Genomic DNA, 7,889 nt, shown 5'->3' on the forward strand with positions numbered 1-7,889 from the left:
AACCATTTTCCATTCTTGAACTAAACTATGCATATACACTTATATTCTTATATATGTATTGATGTTATAGTTTACATCTTTCATTTAGTTTCTCACACCCTTGAGTAGTAAGAGTGTATAAACCTACTTGAACAACTAATTACCATTCAGTAAATTATCATAGGGATAATTTGAAGATATCAAACATTATTCCTATTAAAAGGAATCAAACAAGAGTCAGTTCATTCATGAGTCTTTACGAGTACCGTACCTAATACATGAGTACCTTTACATATGCTTACATGATCACATTACATGAATACCTTTACGTGGATACATCTACCTGTGTATACTTACATGAATACTTGAAACTCGATTCGTAAACATGATTTATTAGTACCTTCAGTAAAATCATTCCAGCCCATCCCAGTTCAACGGGAGTCAGTTACGGGACTAACCATTCCTGGAACCTATTGTTCGCCACAGAGGTTAATTGGACAATCTTCGGATGTTCATTAGGTTATCTGTTTCGCTTATAGCGATGTAGAGTCAGTTACGGGGCTAACCATTCCTGGAACCTACTGTTCGCCACAGAGGTTAATTGGACAATCTTCGGATGTTCATTGGGTTGTTATTACATATATTAGGAGTCAGTTACGGGACTAACCATTCCTGGAACCTACTGTTCGCCATAGAGGTTAATTGGACAATCTTCGGATGTTCATTGGGTTGTTATTACATATCTTAGGAGACAGTTACGAGACTAACCATTCCTGGAACCTATCGTTCGCTACAGAGGTTAATTGAACAATCTTCGGATGTTCATTAGGTTATTTACTTCGACTACAGCGATGTAAAGTCAGTTACGGGACTAACCACTCCTGGAACCTACTGTTCGCCATAGAGGTTAATTGAAAAATCTTCGGATGTTCATTAGGTTATACCTTTCGCTTCGGCGATGTCAGGTTATCCCTGGTAACCCAAGGGTAATACTTTCATGGTTATATTTTCCTATTTACTTTATTTTGTGATACATTCACATAAACGATGAGTTAGACTAGTTACTGTTTGTAGTAGTCAAAAAGAAGGAAAAACTATCATTTTACTTACAAAACATTCGGGTCTTGGTAGAAGACTACATTTCAAACTAATAGAAAATAAGGGATTTTCTAGGGCTTTTCATACTTACATCAACATTTTCATTTAAAGGTTTACATGACTTTTAAAATAGCTTTTCAAGGCAAGACAATGACACTTAAATACTTATGAATTCACCAGCTTTAAAGCTAATACTCTCTTTCAAAATAACTTGTATTCTCAGGTCAACAGTAGACAGGTACGATGGCCAGGTTTTGAGAAGACGGAGCAGACAAGTCTCGTCTTTTATTTTGATTGTATATTTTTGGTGTCTTATTACAATGAAAGAACACACATGTATTAAAACTTTACTTATAATGCAATGGATGATGCTGTTGCTTGTTTATTATATTACACTGTTGTGATACTGTACATGACGTCCTCCACCCCTGAACGTTTCCGCCGTTTGTGGTTTTGGGGTGTGACAGATTGGTATCAGAGCATTGTTTATAGTGAATAAAGTATATCAACCCATAAAAGATATACTAACTATAAATACATCGGGATTAAAACACTCTGTCTAAGAGTTATACTTTTAAATAATAAAATATTTAACAAAGTATACGTGCCTGCATTCATACTAAAATCAGTGTCACAATGACAAGAACAAAAGTATTACGATTATTGAATATCACAAGTAAGCCTGGAGATATATGGTCAGTCTTGGGAATGGCATAGCCTGATCAACTATGCTGGTCCGAGGAGTGATCAGCATATGCCCAAGAATGGTTGTGATATGGCAACAAGTCTAAAAACTTACCAACACAACCATAAAGAAATACCATAGGAGTATTTGGTCTTACTTTAATTATCTTAGTCAGTTCGTCTATTTTAGCTATTTCTTATATACCTTTTCTCGCGTAGATTAAAATGGCTAGATTTCACCATGGCGATCCGTACTTCCCAAACCAAGGCAATGTTGGTTGGCTAGAGGCAGAACCAGAAGATGATCATCCAATCCCTTTGGATGATCACCATGCTGAGGGTTTTTCCGATAGTTCTGACTCAGAGCCTGAAGTCAACAACCTACCCCCAGCTGCTCAAAACCCAAACCTGAACCCCTGCCCTGTGTTTCAAGGACCCATGCCTTTGTGGGCCACTAACTTGGCTAGATGGAGCCAGGAACAAGGTCAGCCCATTCCCTACAATGGAGACCGAAGTTTCTACAACCTCACTGAAGGAGGTTCTGCTGACAGGGTCCTACCCATCATGGTTCGTAGAATTTCCAGAAACACGATACTGGGTCAAGCAACTATTGACCGGGTCATGGAGATTGAAGCCAACTCTGGCGTTAACACTGTCCATATTCGCCAACTAGAGTCTGCTCATGAAAGGACTCTGGTCCGCAATGCAAATCTGCAGAGGGAACTTGCCGAAACTCAAGCTGAAGTTAGGGAACTTCGAGCTCACCAAGTAAGAGCTGACAGGCATATGAGGGACATGGAACGTCTACTGTCGGGATCGAGAACTCATGCTAGCAGTTCTCGTCGCCGATAGAATCTCGTCGACTCATCTTTTGGATATAACCTAGTTTATGTAAAACTTTGGTCTAATTTCCTGTCTTTATAAATCTTAGATCTGTTAGGTATTGATCTAATCTTAGTTTTGTCAAAAATTTCCATCTTGGTTGATGTAAGGCCTACTTCTAGGCCATTTTTCCCGAACTTGTTACATCTGTAATTCCAGTATTATTGACAGATATCTAATCTTATGGAAATTATTATCCAAATGCAATCTTCTTCATTTAGTCATTCTATTCATTCTGTTGTTGGGCTATGGGGAGTTAGTCCATGAGACACATTCATTAATCATTTATTCTTATCCATGTTGTCATCTTTTAAACGTATAGTTAAAGATGCCGCCACGCAGAAGTACAAGACGTAACCCAAACAACGAAGCACCGATACCACCACCTCCACCACCACCTGAACCTCTTCAACCACCTAATCCTTTCGATGCCAACATGTTCCAGGCAGCCTTCACAGCGGCGGTTGCAGCTGTTGTGTCAACAATCAACGCTCTTGCCCCTAGTGGATCAGGAACAGGTGCACCTCCCTCGAACCACGGCGAAAGCCATGGACACCCTTGGGAATGCACCTACAAGGACTTCACAAACGCCAAACACCACAGCTTCAATGGTACTGGTGGGGTTATGGTGTTAAGGCAGTGGATTGAGAAGATGGAATCTGTCTTCGAGATATGCGGATGCCAAGAAGGCAACAAGGTCAAGTTCGCAGCTTGTACCTTCTCTGACAGAGCACTAACGTGGTGGAACAGCCATGTTAACTATCTGAATTTGGTGGTGGCGTATTCCATCGGCTGGGAAAAGTTGAAAGACATGCTGATGAAAGAATACTATCCTCGAGGTGAAATACAAAAACTCGAGCAAGAATTCTGGGGTCTTCAAATGGTTGGATCCGACATCACGACCTACACAAACAGGTTTTGTGATCTGGCAAATCTATGCCCTGATATGTTTGCTCTTGAGAGCAAAAAGATAGAGAGATATATCTGGGGACTGTCGCCCCAGATCCAGTCAAGTGTGATCGCTTCCAGGCCTATTACCTTCGATAGCGCCAAGGAACTGGCACAATCTCTCATCGATCACCGGAAACCTCAGAACCCAACAATCCCTACACCCGTACCCCAAAAGCCCAACCCTGACAACAACAAGAAAGGGTGGTCTAAGAGGAAAAGGGGGGCTTCGCAAGGATCCTCCAAGAGACAACAACTTGTGGCAATCAATGCTGCCACATTGACTCCCGTTGTCCCTGTGAACCCCTTACCAGCAAAAACTTATTCTGGAACTCTTCCGAAGTGCACCAAGTGCAACTACCACCACCACGGACCTTGCAAGGAGATGCAGTGCTCTAACTGCAACAGAAAGTGGCATACAGCCCGTGTCTGCAGGACGCCAACAACACAGGCTGCCCAGGTGCCTAACGCCGATATGGGCCAAGCATGCTACGGTTGTTGTGACAACCCAAATTTATTGTCGTTACAAAATCCCGTCTTCACTAACGGAATTCGTCGTTATATTTATTGTTTTCCCGTGATGTTTGGAGTCGTCAATAAACAAATATCTAGTTATATATATGTCCTGACATTATCATAAGTAATTATAACTTGTAAGTGTTAACCCCGTTTAACTAAATAGAGTTATATTACTTTTGAACCACTTCACCCGGGTAAAAAGTTTTGACCCCGTTAAACTTTAGCATCAGGTAGCCGTGTACCAGGTGCAATAACCGAGACATATATAAGCAAATGAACACCACTTTTAAGCCCTTTTACCACTCATTCACTCTCTCTCTCACTACTTTCTCTATCTAGACCCGAACCCGACTCCAAAACCGCGAATTCCGGCTCCCAAACGTAAGGGTTTCTTCCCTATCTTGATCTAATCATAGTCCATAGCATTTAGAGGCCAAAAATCAAAGGATTTAGTAGATTAAAGGGAGTTTACGGCCTAGGAAGCCCCTTAGGCCGTAAACACCCAAAACTTGGCCAAATAACACATTTTTCTTTCCCATAAGCTTGTACAATAATTAGGGATATAGCCTAGATAATTTGGGACATGAAAACATAAGTTTTTATGATCTAAAAAGGAGTTTATGGCCCAAGCTTGTGCTTAGGCCGTAAACACCAAATTTCTATGCCATATTTCCCCAAAAACTCATCTAAGGCATGTGGGAATTTAATTATGACCTAGAGAAATGTTTAAAACCATTAAACAACACCATTTAGAGACAAAAAGAGGATTTTACGGCCAAGTCTAAGCTTGGGCCGTAAACACCCAATAATTATGCCAAAATGTCCCCAAAACTCCACCTAAGGTCTCCAAAAATTTATCTAAGGTGTAGGGAAGCGTTTTGGACCATTTAAACATCCATTTTGAGGGATTAAATGGAGTTTACGGCCCAAGCACGAGCCTGGACCGTAAACTCCCCAAAATGTCACAAAATGAGAGTTTTAACCCTCCAAATTAGTCCAAGACACTTGCTAGTAAATTAGGGAAGTGAAATAAGGCCTTAACTTGCAATTTTGGAGGAACACATGAGTTTACGGCCAAGCCTAGGGGGCTTACGGCCGTAAACTCCCAAGGAGTGGCCTTTGGGCCGTAAACTCCAAGGGAGTGAAATCATGGACTCCCCCGCAAACCCCTCTTGGCCTTGTACCACTCCCAAGAACCCCTTCTAGGCCCTAAAACCCCGAATCAATGCTAGAATGCCCAAATACTTTAATGGAAAGCATAAAATGATTAATCTATTATAAAATACATATTTCTTATGACATTAGGGGCCTAAAAGGTGCACAAGTCGTTATTTGGTAAAAAACGCTCAATCGACACTTTTACCCGATTTACCCGATTCATCCGATTTACGCGATTTCAGGTGAGTTCATACCCCTTTAATGAACCTTTCAAATGTTTTCTATGTTTTAGGGGGGGATACAAGTCAATTATACATGTTTATGGAAATTCATACAAGTCATTTATTCATGTTACGGAAATTAATCACATGTGATTCACTATCCGTAGTTCAAATCACATGTGATTTACCACTATGCTTTATAAAAAGGATTTTCGTTTTCAAAACCATTTCGGATAAAAGATCAATTTTCTAAATATTCCCTTTTGACAAGATTTTTATTAAATAAATTCCTTATAAAATGTAACCACACCAATATATTTATATAATTAAGGCTTGAAGGACTTAGGACCGATAGCTCGCCTTATTTCCTGTTCTTGTTTGATTGTGGGCTTAGGGTAGTTGTTATCCGTCCGACTGTCGTTGATTTCTTAGTTATATATCATATATATTAGTGTTGGATACGAGTATTTTCATTTCATTCAATGTTTAAACCACTAAACTAACAAGAATCATACGCGCTAAGTTAACTATAATAGGTATAGTTAAGGCCACTATTACTCGCTATAGCTACTACTCTACACACTATAATACACTCTATAATGATACTATATACTAATACGAGAACATATTGCGAGTATACAAGAGACTACTACACTATAATACCAGAGAAATCACTAATCAAGAGATAACACACTAACCCACTACGAGATACTCTATTCCCTACGCACTACGCCCAGAGTCTTCTAGCAGGAAGACAACGCTATATGTATAGATCTATACGGGGCAGACGCTATTACATCCCGACTGTTAACTTAAGTCCGAGCCGTGCAGGCCCAGGGATGCCACTACTTCACTACACTGTGCATGACCGGGAAGGTCATGGGGTCCTCTATTACTCACACTATCGGTAACATACAAGAAATACACTATAACCACACTAAAATACTAAACAAAAGTTAAAGTTAATATCCCGAAGTAAACAAGTATTTAATACTAAAGACAGTTTGCACCACTATTATGGACTTCAGGCATAATCTACCGTATTGCATTACTTATTGGAAACTCACTATTATACTTTTACAATAAATGGTTTTCAAAGATGAAAATGATATGTTTCTTAAAGGTTTTCACTTACAACGTATTTCTGGAAAATATAGGATTTTCTACCACTTATGATTGTAAAGTTGCAGCTTTTCATACTATCGGTTCTAATGCTTTTATACAAAAACTCACACTAAATTCTTATGAACTCACCAACTTTATGCTGATATTCGTTTTCAAAATAACTTGTATCCTCAGGTCAAAGATAGACAGGTACAGGTGCGGCATTTTGGAGAAGGTGGAGCATACAAGATCCATCTCTTATTTTTGTAATACTTTTGGTACTTGTTAAACATTACAAAACACGCTTGTAATTAAACTCACTATGTAATGCAATGGTTGTATGTTTCTTGTTTTTACTATTATGCAATTGTGATGATACTGTACATGATGCCCTCCACCCCGAAACGTATTCCGCCGTTATCGGTTTTGGGGTGTGACAGATTGGTATCAGAGCATTGTTTATAGTGAATCAAGTATATCAACCTATAAAAGATATACGAACTATAAACACTTCGGGACTAAAACACTCTGACCAAGAATATATACTGTTAAGTATCTAAAAGATCTAACTAAGTATATATATATACACACATCACTATAAAACACAGAAGTCAGTATCACCCTAGAACAAAACAAAAGTATTAAGATTGTTGGATTGCACAATTGGGCTTAGAGACATATAGTCACATTTGGGGGGATGTAGCCTGATCAACTACGTTTCCCTGGGAGTGACTAGCATGTGCCTAAGTTTGGTTGTGGTGTTGCAACAAGTCTAAAAACTTACCAACACTACCACAATAACGTTACCATAAGAATACTATAGGAGTATTCTGTATCTCTAAAACATACGTATGTGATAACTAAAAGGGTCGTTACTAGCAGGACAATAGTTGCTAAGTGGATACACTACGGTTACATGTGACTAGGGCGCTATAGACTCAGAATCTGAAGCCTTTGCTTCATTCCCTGTTCTTGTTTGATTAGGGGTCTGAAGTTAGGGTTGCTTATTCGAAGGACTATCTTGCTTCGGTTACATGTAATCGGTATGCACTACGCAAGTATTGGGTCGACTAATAACGATTCATCTTATAAGTATCTTAGAGTAGTACGTCTATTAACCTTTCCTTTCCCCTTTCTCGCATAGATAGCATGGCTGGCCTCCAACATCCCGGTGATCCGTACTATCCAAACCATGGCAATGGAGGATGGCTCGATGAGGAGTCAGACGATGATCACCCGATCCCTTTGGATGATCATCATGCTGAAGGTTTCTCGGATAGCTCGAGCTCCGAACCA

The sequence above is a fragment of the Lactuca serriola genome, chromosome 4 (assembly GCF_051521515.1).
Source record: "Lactuca serriola cultivar US96UC23 chromosome 4, Lser_US96UC23_V15, whole genome shotgun sequence".
Classification (NCBI taxonomy): Eukaryota; Viridiplantae; Streptophyta; class Magnoliopsida; order Asterales; family Asteraceae; genus Lactuca; species Lactuca serriola.